Source organism: Orcinus orca, chromosome 1, assembly GCF_937001465.1.
Source record: "Orcinus orca chromosome 1, mOrcOrc1.1, whole genome shotgun sequence".
In the NCBI taxonomy this organism is placed as follows: domain Eukaryota; kingdom Metazoa; phylum Chordata; class Mammalia; order Artiodactyla; family Delphinidae; genus Orcinus; species Orcinus orca.
In genome coordinates this window covers 57,021,630-57,036,772 of record NC_064559.1, presented here as the reverse complement: position 1 = coordinate 57,036,772, position 15,143 = coordinate 57,021,630, and the positions used below count along the sequence as shown (strand labels likewise).

General features: G+C 38.1%; 1 protein-coding gene across 3 annotated transcripts in view; it reads right to left on the bottom strand.

Moving 5' to 3' along the window:
• CENPL (centromere protein L) overlaps positions 1-15,143 on the bottom strand; it is a 43,048-nt gene that overhangs the window by 9,436 nt on the left and 18,469 nt on the right. Inside the window, exons 6-8 of one of the 3 annotated variants that reach the window (XR_007479711.1) lie at positions 15,066-15,128; positions 9,444-11,734; positions 7,500-7,741 (exon numbers count right to left, since the gene is read on the bottom strand). The gene's annotated coding sequence lies outside the window, so the exon portion shown is untranslated. Of the gene's footprint in view, positions 1-7,499; positions 7,742-9,443; positions 15,129-15,143 lie in introns of all 3 variants that reach the window. The other 2 variants (XR_007479706.1, XR_007479712.1) reach the window with 2 other exon arrangements.

Below are 15,143 nucleotides of genomic sequence, written 5' to 3'. Positions count from 1 at the left end.
CTAACCTTACCCACTGGGGACAGACACCAAAAAAAACGGGAACTACGATCCTGCAGCCTGTGAAAAGGAGACCGCAAACACAGTAAGTTAAGTAAAATGAGAAGACAGAGAAACACACAACAGAAGGAGCAAGATAAAAACCCACCCAACCAAACAAATGAAGAGGAAATAGGCAGTCTACCTGAAAAAAGAATTCAGAGTAACAATAGTAAAGATGATCCAAAATCGTGGAAATAGAATGGAGAAAATACAAGAAACATTTAACAAGGATCTAGAAGAACTAAAGAGCAAACAAACAATGATGAACAACACAATAAATGAAATTAAAAATTCTCTAGAAGGAATCAATAGCAGAAAAACTGAGGCAGAAGAACGGATAGTGACCTGGAAGATAAAATAGTGAAAATAACTACCACAGAGCAGAATAAAGAACAAAGAATGACAGAGACCTCTGGGACAACATTAAATGCACCAACATTCGAATTATATGTGTCCCAGAAGAAGAAGACAAAAAGAAAGGGACTGAGAAAATATTTGAAGAGATTATAGTTGAAAAATTCCCTAATATGGGAAAGGAAATAGTCAAGTCCAGGAAGCGCAGAGAGTCCTATACAGGATAAATCCAAGGAGAAACATCCCAAGACATATTAATCAAACTATCAAAAATTAAATACAAAGAAAAAATATTAAAAGCAGCAAAGGAAAAACAACAAATAACATACAACGGAATCCCCATGAAGTTAACAGCTGATCTTTCCGCAGAAACTCTGCAAGGCAGAAGGGAGTGGCAGGACATATTTAAAGTGATGAAAGGGAAAAACTTACAACCAAGACACTCTATCCAGCAAGGATCTCATTCAGATTCGATGGAGAAATTAAAATGTTTACAGACAAGCAAAAGCTAAGAGAATTCAGCACCAGCAAAACAGCTTTACCACAAATGCTAAAGGAACTTCTCTAGGCAGGGAACACAAGAAAAGGAAAAGACCTACAATAACAAACCCAAAACAATTAAGAAAATGTTACGAGGAACATACATATCGATAACTACCTTAAATGTAAATGGATTAAATGCTCCAACCAAAAGACATAGAATGGCTGAATGGATGCAAAAACAAGACCCATACATATGCTGCCTACAAGAGACCCACTTCAGACCTAGGGACACATACAGACTGAAAGTGAGGGTATGGAAAAAGATATTCCATGCAAATGGAAATCAAAAGAAAGCTGGAGTAGCAATTCTCATGTCAGATAAAATAGACTTTAAAATAAAGATTATTACAAGAGACAGAGAAGGACACTACATAATGATCAAGGGATCAATCCAAGAAGAAGATATAACAAGCGTAAATCTTTACACACCCAACACAGGAGCACCTCAATACATAAGGCAAATGCTAACAGCAATAAAAGGGGAAATTGACGGTAACACAATCATAGTAGGGGACTTTAACACCCCACTTTCACCAATGGACAGATCATCCAAAATGAAAATAAATAAATAAACACAAGCTTCAAATGAGACATTAAACAAGATGTCCTTAATTGATATTTATAGGACATTCCATCCAAAAACAACAGAATACACTTTCTTCTCAAGTGCTCATGGAACATTCTCCAAGATAGATCATATCTTTGGTCACAAATCAAGCCTTGGAATATTTAGGAAAATTGAAATCGTATCAAGTATCTTTTCTGACAACAATGCTATGAGACTAGACATGAATTACAGGAAAAAGTCTGTAAAAAATACAAATGCATGGAGGCTAAAGAATACACTACTAAATAACCAAGAGATCACTGAAGAAATCAAAGAGGAAATTAAAAAATACCTAGAAAGAGATGACAATGAAAACACGACAACCCAAAACCTATGGGATGCAGCAAAAGCAGTTCTAAGAGGGAAGTTGATAGCAATACAACGCTACGTCAAGAAACAACAAACATCTCAAATAAACAACCTAAACTTACACCTAAAGCAATTAGAGAAAGAAGAACAAAAAAGCCCGAATTTAGCAGAAGGAAAGAAATCATAAAGATGAGATCAGAAATAAATGAAAAAGAAATGAAGAAAACAATAGCAAAGATCAATAAAACTAAAAGCTGTTTCTTTAAGAAGATAAACAAAATTGATAAACCATTAGCCAGACTCATCAAGAAAAAAAGGGAGAAGACTCAAATTAATAGAATTAGAAATGAAAAAGGAGGGCTTCCCCGGTGGCACAGTGGTTAAGAATCCGCCTGCCAATGCAGGGGACACGGGTTTGAGTCCCGGTCTAGGAAGATTCCACATGCCGTGGAGCAACTAAGCCCATGCACCACAACTACTGAGCCTGCGCTCTAGAGCCCGGGAGCCACAACTACTGAGCCCACGTGCCACAACTACTGAAGCCTGTGAGCCTAGAGCCCGTGCTCCGCAACAAGAGAAGCCAACGCAATAAGAAACCCGCACAACCCAACGAAGAGTAGCCCCCGCTCTCCACAACTAGAGAAGAACCAGTGCTCAGCAACGAAGACCCAACGCAGACAGAAAAATAAATAAAATAAAAATTTTTTAAAAAAATCTTCCAACAAACAAAAGCCCAGGACCAGATGGCTTCACAGGTGAATTCTATCAAACATTTAGAGAAGAGCTAACACCTAACCTTCTCAAACTCTTCCAAAATATAGCAGAGGGAGGAACACTCCCAAACTCATTCTACAAGGCCACCATAACCCTGATACCAAAACTAGACAAAGATGTTACAAAGAAAGAAAACTACAGGCCAATATCACTGATAAACACAGATGCAAAAATCCTCAACAAAATACTAGCAAACAGAATCCAACAGCACCTTAAAAGGATCATACACCATGATCAAGTGGGGTTTACCCCAGGAATGCAAGGATTCTTCAATATATGCAAATCAATCAATGTGATAAAACACATTAACAACTTGAAGGAGAAAAACCATATGATTGTCTCAAAAATGCAGAAAAAGCTTTCAACAAAATTCAACACCCGTTTATGATAAAAACCCTCCAGAGGGCTTCCCTGGTGGCGCAGTGGTTGAGAGTCCGCCTGCTGATGCAGGGGACACGGGGTTCGTGCCCCACTCCGGGAAGATCCCACATGCCGCGGAGCGGCTAGGCCCGTGAGCCATGGCCGCTGGGCCTGCGCGTCTGGAGCCTGTGCTCCGCAACAATAGAGGCCACAACAGTGAGAGGCCCGCGTACCACACACACACAAAAAAAACCCTCCAGAAAGTAGGCATAGAAGGAACTTACCTCAACATAATAAAGGCCATATGTGACAAACCCACAGCCAACATCATTCTCAATAGTGAAAAACTGAAACCATTTCCTCCAAGATCAGGAACAAGACAAGGATGTCCACTCTCACCATTATTATTCAACATAGTTTTGGAAGTTTTAGCCACAGCAATCAGAGAAGAAAAAGAAATAAAAGGAAGCCAAATTGGGAAAGAAGAAGTAAAGCTGTCACTGTTTGCAGATAACATGATACTATACATAGAGAATCCTAAAGATGCTACTAGAAATCTACTAGAGCTGATCAATGAATTTGGTAAAGTAGCAGGATACAAAATTAATGCATAGAAACCTCTTCCATTCCTATACACTAATGATGAAAAATCTGAAAGAGAAATTAAAGAAACACTCCCATTTACCATTGCAACAAAAAGGATAAAATACCAAGGAATATAAGGGCAAGACAGGAATAAAGATGCAGACCTGCTGGAGAGGGTGTGGAGAAAAGGGAACACTCTTGCACTGCTGGTGGGAATGTGAATTGGTACAGCCACTATGGAGAACAGTATGGAGGTTCCTTAAAAAACTACAAATAGAACTACCATATGACCCAGCAATCCCACAACTGGGCATATACCCTGAGAAAACCATAATTCAAAAAGAGTCATGTACCAAAATGTTCATTGCAGCTCTATTTACAATAGCCAGGAGATGGAAGCAACCTAAGTGTCCATCGTCGGATGAATGGATAAAAAAGATGTGGCACATATATACAATGGAATATTACTCAGCCATAAAAAGAAACGAAATTGAGTTATTTGTGGTGAGGTGGATGGACCTAGAGTCTGTCATACAGAGTGAAGTAAGTCAGAAAGAGAAAGACAAATACCGTATGCTAACACATATATATGGAATCTAAGAAAAAAAATGTCATGAAGAACCTAGGGGTAAGACAGGAATAAAGACACAGACCTACTAGAGAATGGACTTGAGGATATGGGGAGGGCAAAGTGTAAGCTGTGACAAAGTGAGAGAGTGGCATGGACATATATACACTACCAAACGTAAAATAGATAGCTAGTGGGAAGCAGCAGCATAGCACAGGGAGATCAGCTCGGTGCTTTGTGACCACCTAGAGGGGTGGGATAGGGAGGGTGGGAGGGAGGGATATGCAAGAGGGAAGAGATATGGGGACATATGTATATGTATAACTGATTCACTTTGTTATAAAGCAGAAACTAACACACCATTGTAAAGCAATTATACTCCAATAAAGATGTTAAAAAAAAAAAAAGATGCAGACCTACTAGAGAATGAACTTGAGGATAGGGGGAGGGGAAAGGGTAAGCTAGGACAAAGTGAGAGAGTGGCATGGACGTATATACACTACCAAACATAAAATAGATAGCTAATGGGAAGCAGCCGCATAGCACAGGGAGATCAGCTCGGTGCTTTGTAACCACCTAGAGGGATGGGATAGGGAGGGTGGGAGGGATGGAGATGCAAGAGGGAAGAGATATGGGGACATATGTATATGTATAACTGATTCACTTTGTTATAAAGCAGAAACTGACGCACCACTGTAAAGCAATTATACTCTAATAAAGATGTTTAAAAAAATACCAAGGAAAAAACCTACCTAAGGAGATAAAAGACCTATAATGCAGAAAACTTTAAGACACTGATGAAAGAAATTAAAGATGACACAAACAGATGGAGAGATATACCATGTTCTTGGATGGGAAGAATCAACATTGTGAAAATGACTATACTACCCAAAGCAATCTACATATTCAGTGCAATACCTATCAAACTACCAATGGCATTTTTCTCAGAACTAGAACAAAAAAATTCAAAATTTGTAAGGAAACACAAAAGATATGAATAGCCAAAGCAATCTTGAGACAGAAAAACGGAGCTGGAGGAATCAGGTTTCTGGACTTCAGACTATACTACAAAGTTACAGTAATCAAGATAGTACGGTACTAGCACAAAAACAGAAATATAGATCAATGCAACGGGATAGAAAGCCCAGAAATAAACCCACTCACATATGGTCATCTTGTTTTTGATAATGGAGGTAAGAATATACAATGGAGAAAAGACAGCCTCTTCAATAAGTGGTGCTGGGAAAACTGGACAGCTACATGTAAAAGTATGAAATTAGATCACTCCCTAACACCATACACAAAAATAAGCTCAAAATGGATTAAAGACCTAAATGTAAGGCCAGACACTAACAAATTCTTAGAGGAAAACATAGGCAGAACACTCCAGGACATAAATCACAGCAAGATCCTTGTTGACCCACCTCCTAGAGAAATGGAAATAAAAACAAAAATAAACAAAAGGGACCTAATAAAACTTAAAAGCTTTTGCACAGCAAAGGAAACCATAAACAAGACAAAAAGACAACCCTCAGAATGGGAGAAAATATTTGCAAATGAAGCAACTGACAAAGGATTAATCTCCAAAATTTACAAGCAGCTCTTGCAGCTGAATATCAAAAAAACAAACAACCCAATCCAAAAATGGGCAGAAGACCTAAATAGACATTTCTCCAAAGAAGATATACAGATTGCCAACAAACACATGAAAGGATGCTCAACATCACTAATCATTAGAGAAATGCAAATCAAAACTACAATGAGGTATCACCTCACACCAGTCAGAATGGACATCACCACAAAATCTACAATGAATCCTGGAGAGGGTGTGGAGCAAAGGGAACCCTCTTGCACTGTTAGTGGGAATGTAAATTGATACAGCCACTATGGAGAACAGCATGGAGGTTCCTTAAAAAACTAAAAATAGAACTACCATACGACCCAGCAATCCCACTACTGGTCATATACCCTGAGAAAACCATAATTCAAAAAGAGTCATGTACCACAATGTTCATTGCAGCTCTATTTACAATAGCCAGGACATGGAAGCAACCTATGTGTCCATCAACAGATGAATGGAGAAAGAAGATGTGGCACATATATACAATGGATTATTACTCAGCCATAAAAAGAATGAAATTGAGTTATTTGTAGTGCAGTGGATGGACCTAAAGACTGTCATACAGAGTGAAGTAAGTCAGAAAGAGAAAAGTACCATATGCTAACACATATATATGGAATCTGAAAAAAAAAGAAAAAAAAGGTTCTGAAGAACGTAGGGACAGGACAGGAATAAAGATGCAGATGTAGGGAACAGACTCGAGGACATGGGGAGGGGGAAGAGTTAGCTGGGACGAAGTGAGAGAGTGGCATGGACATATATATACTACCAAATGTAAAATAGCTAGTGGGAAGCAGTTGCATAGCACAGGGAGATCAGCTCGATGCTTTGTGACCACCTAGAGGGGTGGGATAGGGAGGGTGGAGGGAGGGAGATGCAAGAAGGAGGAGATATGGGGATATATGTATACATATAGCTGATTCACTTTGTTATAAAGCAGAAACTAATACACCATTGTAAAGCAATTATACTCCAATAAAGACATTAAAAAAGAAAAAAAGCTTACAGTTTCAAACTTTGAGTTTGATTAGTGGCTCTCAAAGTGAACCCTGAAGTACTCAAGATTCTTTCAGAGTATCCATGAGTCAAAGCTTTTTCCTTAATTATCCTAGGAAGTTTTTTGCCTTTTTTTTTTTTTTTTTACTGTGATGACATTTGCACTTTTGATGCAAAAACAATGGTAGATAAAGTTGCTGAGGTGTTCGCACAGTTCAAGGCAGTGGCACCAAACTGTACTACTAGTTATAATATTCACCACCATCCACTTACAGTTCAAAAAAAAAGTCAATTTCACCTAAGATATCTCAACCCTTAGATATATGAAATATTGCTGCTGCATACCAAAAGAGTGATTGTCACAAGAAAAATCTTTGTGTGATTGTTTTGAGTTGCAAGCTGAACAAGCCACTTCTTTTTGAAAGAATGACTGAGAGACAAAGTTATTCAGACTCAGGTGGTGGTGAACATTTTGTGGAAAATGAACACAGTGAGGCTGTCACTTCAAGGAAAACAACTGACTGCATTTTATCATCAACGATAAACTTCTAGCTTTCAAGAGAAAATGAGAATTTTGTGAAAGTTGTATGGACCACTGTGGTAGTTAATTTTATGTGTCAAGTTGACTTGCCTAAAGGATGCCCAGATAGCTGGTAAAACATTTTTTCTTGGTGTGTCTGTGAAGATGTTTCTAGAAGATCTTAGCATTTGATTCAGTAGACTGAGTAGATTTCCACACTCACCAATATGGGCAGACATCATCCAATCTGTTTGGGGCCATATGGAACAAAAGAGGAAAAGATGGCAGAATTCTCTCTCTCTTCTTGAGCTGGGATGTCCATCTTTTCCTGCCCTCGACCATCAGAGCTCCTAGTTCTCAGGCCTTCAGACTTGGACTGCATTATACTGCTGTCTTTCCTCGTTCTCCAGCTTGCAGAGGCAGACTGTGGGACTGCTCAGCTTCCAGAACTGCATGCAACAGTTCCTATAATAAATAGATAGATAGGGACTTCCCTGGTAGTCCAGTGTTAAGACTCTGTGCTCCCAATGCAGGGGGCCCGGGTTTGACCCCTGGTCAGGGAACTAGGTCCCACATGCTGCAACTAAAGATCCTACACGTGGCAACTGAGACCCAGCACAGCCAAATAAATAAATGAATAAATATTTTAAAAATTAGCTAGCTAGCTATCTAGCTTGATGATAGATGATGATAGATAGATAGATAGATAGATAGATAGATAGATAGATAGATGGATGATAGATATAGATCCCTGGTCAGGGAACTAGATCCCGCATGCCACAATTAAGAATCTGCATGCTGCAAGTAAGACCTGGCGCAGCCAAATAAATAAATAAATAGTCTGGCGGGGTATAGACTGGAAGAGTGATCAGAAAGGAAGTTATGGCTGAAAAAGGTTTGAAAGACAGAGTAGTTTTGCTAAGTAGCAAGAGTGGAAAGGACATTCCAGACAGAGTAGCATGTGCAAGATATACAGAATAAAGTCAGTGAGACAAAATGGACTGTTTGGCGAAATCAAAGCAGTTTGGTTTATCAGGAGAATAAAATGAAAAAAGGCAAGTGTCCAGAAATTAGACAGGAGAAGCAGGCAGCCGGCAGGTACCATCATAAAGGACCTCATTGCCAATAGTTTCCTCTCTTAGCTTTCTTTTCTGATGTTTATTCCCCAAGTCTTTTTTTCTGTGTGGGTGTGGTGGCTAGGTTCCAAGATGCCCCTAGTGATCCCTGCCTTCTGAGCTCTGTGTAATCCCCTCTTGCACTGCGGTAAGGTTGGTCTGGTCTGTGAGTCTAATTGTATGCTACAAAAGTGATGGTGTGTCACTTCCAGATTAGGTTATGAGACCCTGCTTTCATATTGGGTGCCTTTCTCTCCCTCTCATCTCTCACTCTGGGAGAAGCAAATACATGAAAAAAAAGAATATAACAAATCCACAAATGCCCATGTACCCACCATCCAGCTTCAATTTTTGCTAATACTTTGCTAATCTTGTTTTATCTATTCCTTCCCACTCTCACTTCTCCCACCATCACTGGAGTATTTTAAAGCAAATCCCAGGCACCATGTTATTTCACTCACACTTGAATATTTAATTTTTACATATAAGGTCTACTTATAATAACACTATCACATCTGATAAAATTAACAATTCCTTAACATCACCTAATACCCAGTCCATATTAAAATTTCCCTAATTATCAATTTTTTATGTTTACAATTATACCTTGGAGTTTGCTTTTTTCCTGTCCTTCCATTTACTCATTTGGTTAAATTGCTTTTTTGTTCCTTTGCTCAATCATTTTTGGAAATTCTTCTCTAGTCTCTGTAGTCTCTATTCTATGTATATGTGTATATCACCCCATTGTAAAAGAAGCAGTCAAACTTACATTTCTCTATAAAGATATTCAAATTAAATAATATTTAGAAATACTTCTTAAGGACATATGTAATACCTGGACAGCCCATTATGTCCCTTGTATCATTGTTGTCATACATTTCACTTATATATAGACATATATAAATACATGTTTATATGTATATATTATGTAATATATTTATATATAAACACATACTTATGTATATTATATATAAGCATAATCAAATATTGTATTATTTTGAACTGTCATGTTATATAATTAAGAATAAGAAAAATAAAACTTTTTACTTTACCTTCACTTATTCCTTCTTTGATGTTCTTCATTACTTCATACAGATCCAAGTTTCTGACATATATTATTTTCCTTCTCTCTGAAGAACTTCTTTTAACATTTCTTGCAAGGAAGTTCTACTGATGACAAATTCCAACTTTCACTTGTCCAGGAAAATATTTGTGTTTCCTTCACTTTTGAAAGATAATTTCACAGAATTCTAGGTTGCTGGGTTTTTTTTTTAACACTCCACAGTCTTCTTGCTTGCACAGTTTCTGAGGAGAAGTCAGATGTAATTCTTATCTTTGTTACTCTATAGGTAAGGTGTTTTCTTCCCTCTAGCTTCTTTCAGGATTTTTTCCTTCTCTTTGACTTTCTGTAGATTGAATATTATATGCCTCAATACAGTTTTTTGTGTTTTTTTTTGTTTGTTTTTTTTATCCTGCTTGGAGTTCTCTAAGCTCCCTTGATCTGTGGTTTGGTGTCTGGCATTAATTTGAAGAAATTCTCAGTCATTATTGTTTCCAATACTTCTTCTGTTACTTTCTCTCTCCTGGTATTCTCATTGTGTGTTAACAGTTGAATATTGAACACAGGTTAGGGGCACCAACCCTCCACACAGTCGAAAATCCATATATAATTATAGTTGGCCCTCCATACACACAATTCCTCCATATCCATGGTTCCTCTGTATCTGCAGTTCCACATCTACAGATTCAACCAAACTTGGATCACATAGTACTATAGTATTTACTATTGAAAGAAATCTGTGTATAAGTGAACCAGCATAGTTCAAACCCATGCTGTTCAGAGTCAACTGTATGTTATACCTTTTGCAGTTGTCCCACAGACCTTGGCTATTGGTTTGTTTGGGTTTCTTTCTTCAATCTTTGCTCTCTTTGCTTTTCAAGGATTCTATTGATATATTTTCTAGCTCAGAGATTCTTTCCTCAGCTGTGTCATCTACTAATAAGCCCACCAAAGGCATTCTTTTTTTTTTTCTTTTTGGCTACGTTGGGGCTTTGTTGCTGCGCACAGGTTTTCTCTAGTTGCAGCAAGCAGGGGCTACTCTTCTTTGCCGTGCGTGGGCTTCTCATTGCGGTGGCTTCTCTTATTGCAGAGCACGGGCTCTAGGGCGCGCAGGCTCAGTAGTTGTGGCGCATGGGCTTAGTTGCTCTGCAGCATGTAGGATCTTCCCGGACCAGGGATCAAACCTGTGTCCCCTGCATTGGGAGGCGGATTCTTAACCACTGAGCCACCAGGATGTCCCCAGAGGCATTCTTCATTACTGTTACAGTATTTTTTATCTTTAGCATTTCTTTTTGGTTCTTTCTTAGGATTTCCATTTCTCTGCTTACACTGCCCATCTGTTCTTGCATGGAAATACTTTATCCATTGGATCCCTTAACATATTAATCATAGTTGTTTTAAATTCCCAGTTTGATAATCCTAACATCTGCCATGTCTTGCTCTGATGCTTGCTTGATGTGTTCCTTCAAATTGGTTTTTTGGGGGGTTTTTTTGCCTTCTGATATGCCTTGTAATTTTTTTCTTGATAGCCAGACATGATGAACCAGGTAAAAAAAACTGCTGTAAATAGGCTTTTAGTAAGGGGGTAGTGAGGTATGGGGAGAAGAGAAGGGCTCTGTAGTCCTATGATTAGGTCTCAGGCTTTTAGTGAGCCTATGCCTATGGACTGTGAACTTCACAAGAGTTTCTCAGTTTTTTCTCCCCACTTAGGTGGACAGAATAGCTAGAGCAGGCTAGTGTTAGATATTTCCCTTTCCCCAGGTCAGTTAGGCTCTGCATAACTAATCTCCCCTAAGGGCAGACTTTGTTAAGAAAAACCAACTGCTCTGGTATATTTCAAAATTGTTCTTTTTCCCTCCCCTCTACCAGAAGCATGAGAATTTTTCTCTGATATTTACTGTAGGAACCTGGTTGAGCTCCTGGAGGTAAATCTCACAATAATGTGAGGGCTCCCCTATGACCAGGTTCCCCTGGAGTTCTTAATTCTCAGGTTTATCCACACTGAGCCTCCAGCAATTCATCAATTGTAATTCATGTTTTCCAACCCTGGCACTGGTTCCTGCAGTGGTTTCTGCTCATGAGCCACTGCTCCTGTAAGCCATGATTGCCCATATTGGCCTGTTTGTCTCTCCAATCATGGAGGCAGCAGTTTGTTCTGTGTCCTCCCCTTTCTTACAGACCCAAGAATAGTTGATTTTTCCATCTGTTGATCTCTTTACCTGTTAGGACAGAGTGGCGACTTCCAAGCTCCTTACGTGCAGAAGCCAGAAGTGAAAGGTGTGGCTTTAAGTAAAAAAAAAAAAAAAAAAAACATGAATCATCCCAATAGATGCAGAAAAATAATTTAACAAGATCCAACATCTATTCATAATAAAAATCTTCAGAAGAGTTCCCTGGCGGTCCAGTGGTTAGGACTCAACACTTTCACTGCCAGGGCCTGGGTTCAACCCCTGCTCAGGGAACTAAGAATCCACAAGCTGTGCGGCGAAAAAAGAAAAGAAAAACAAAACCAAAAAAAACCTTCAACTGGGCTTCCCTGGTGGCGCAGTGGTTGAGAGTCCACCTGCTGGTGCAGGGGATGTGGATCCGTGCCCTGGTCCGGGAGGATCCCACATGCCACGGAGCGGCTGGGCCCGTGAGCCATGGCCACTGAGCCTGCGCATCCGGAGCCTGTGCTCCACAATGGGAGAGGCCACAACAGTGAGAAGCCCGCGTACCGCAAAAAAAAAAAAAACCTTCAACAAATTAGGAATAGAAAAGAACATCTTTAACCTTATAAAGGACATCTATGAAAATCCTACAGCTAACAGCATATTTAATGGTGAAATATACTTTCCCACTAAGATCAAGTGCAAGATAAGACTGTACATTCTCACTACCTCTACCAGCCATTGAACTGGCAATTCTAGCCATGGCAATTTGGCAAGAAAAAGAACTAAAAGGCATCCAGATTGAAATTAAGAAGTAAAACTGTCTTTTTTCAATGGCATGAATCTTATATATAGAATATCTGACAGCATTCACTGAAAAAGCTACTAGAATAAACAAGTTCAGCAAGATCATAGAATACGAGAGCAATATACAAAATCAATTATATTTCTATACACTAGCAACAAACAATCCAAAAATGAAATTAAGGAAACAATTCCATTCTCAATAGCATAAAAAACAATTCAGAAATAAACTTAACAAAAGAAAGTGCAAAACTTGGACACTGAAAACAATAAAACATTGTTGAAGAAAATTTTGAAAGATTTAAATAAATGGAAAGATATCACACATTCATAGATTGGAAGACTTAATATCATTATGAGGGCAATACTCTCTAAATTGATCTACAGATTCAAGGCAATCACTATCAAAATCCCAGCTTTTTTACAAAGATTGACCAACTGATCCTAAAATTCTTATGAAAATGCAAAAAATCAAGAAGAGTCAAAACAATCTTGAAAAAAGGACAAAGCTGAAAGACTCACCTTCCTGATTTCAAAACACAGTACAAAGCTACAGTAAGCAAGACAGTGTGGTACTGGTGTAAGGACTGACATTTAGATCAATGAAATAGAATTGAGTCCAGAAATAAACCCAAACATCTATGGCCACTGATTTTTAAGAAAGGTAACAGACAATTCAATGGGAAAAAGACAGCCTTTTCAGTAAATGATGCTGGAACAAATGAATATCTGTATGCAAAATGATGAATCTGAATGCTTACCTCACACCATACATAAAAATTAACTCAAAATGGATTACAGATCTAAATTTAAGAGCTAAAATTATAAAATGCTTAGAAGAAAACACAGGAGTAAATCTTCAGGACCTTGAACTAAGCAATGATTTCTTAGATACAACACCCAAAGTACAAGAAACAAAAGGAAAAATTTGACAGATTGGGCTTCATCAAAATTAAAATTTGCATTTCAAAAATAAATGAGTTCATTCCGATATTTCCAATTCAAAGTTAATATTACAGAGTTTCTACTTAACTTACTTGATTTTATAATTGTATTTTTCTCTTACAATGTTAGAAATCTTGGTTTCTAACATTGTTATAGTCACATATATTTTATCCTGTTATGAAAAGTGGTAAAATAACAATACCAATATTATTAAAAATAAGATAACTTAATGCAATTTAAGATTCCTTTGCTGCTCTTCTTTTCCTAGGATATAGCCCACTGATGATATACAGTCAAAATACAAGGATTTAGAGATACTAAAAACGATTCTTTGTGTGATAATGGTCTGAACATAATATAGTTAGGTTCATTTGTTTTCAGTTTTTAAGGATTGCTTTTTCTTTTTGATCTAATTTTGTTTCATAATTACATAAAACACTTATATGGTTCCAAACTATAAACAAGGAACATTCAGATGAGTCCTAACTTTCATTCCTGTCCCCTCTACACAGTTGGTTCCCATCATTCCATTAGCAATCACTTTTACTAGTTTTTGGTTTATCCTTCCATTGTTTTTGTAGGGAAATATACACACATACTCATATTCCACCCCCATTCCTTCCATAAAAGATAGCATACTATACACTCTATCCTCATCTTGCTCTTTCACATAACAATATATCCTAGAGAGAACTCCATGGCAATATTATATATCTTCCTCAAACCCTTTTATAATTACACAGTAGTAGTTCACTGTGCAGCTATACCATAATTTATTCAACCAATCCCTCTCTGATGAGCATTTGGATTGTTTTTAGTCTTGCTATTACAAATACTGTTGGAATAAATAGCCTCGTTTCTGCTTCACTTTATATTTTTGCTAGTGAATTTTGGGGATAGAATCCCAGAAGTGGGATTACTAGTCAAAGGGTAAATCACACATAATTTTGTTAGATATTGCTAACTTCTCCATAAGGTTGTACCATTTCTAACAACATTTTACCTGTTTTCCCTTTTCCACTCTTGTCCATCTACAACTCATTCTCCATGATATCTTATAAAATCTTGTAAGATACAAATTGGATCATATAACTCTTCTGCATAAAACTTCAGTGGTTCCCCATTGCATTTAGAATAAAATCCAGTCTCTTCATAGTACCTGTAAAAACTTAGATGATGTGGATTCTTCCTCTCTGTATCAGTTAGCATTAGGTTTGACTATGAGCAAGAGAACCAAAGTAACAATAGCTTAAACAAGATAGAAGTTTACATCTCTGATACATAAGTCTGGAGGAAGAACATCCCGGTTGGCACTGGAGTTCAGCTTCAAGAAGTCCTCAGGGCACAAACTCCTTCCAGGCCATGCTCTGCTGTCCCTAGGACCTGACCCTTATCCCAGTGACCTAAAAGAGCAACTAGAGTACCAGTCATTTTATGTGTTCCAAACAGCAAAATTGGAAGAAGAATAAGGGCAAGGGGTAAAGGCCTACTGTTTACTAACAAGATTTCTAGAAGCTCTACATGACACTGGCATTTTTATGCCATTGGGTCAGAACTTAGTCATATGACTGTACCTACCTATGAGAAATGCTAGAAAATGTCATCTTTATTCTGGGCAACCACACGCCCAGCCAGAAATTGGGAGACTTATCACGATGGAAGAAGTCTCTGCTGCACAGTCTTTTTTTTTAATTTAATTTTATTTATTTACTTACTATTATTTTGGCCACATGGCATGTGGGATCTTCGTTCCCTCACCAGGGATCGAACCCACGACCCTGCAATGGAAGCAC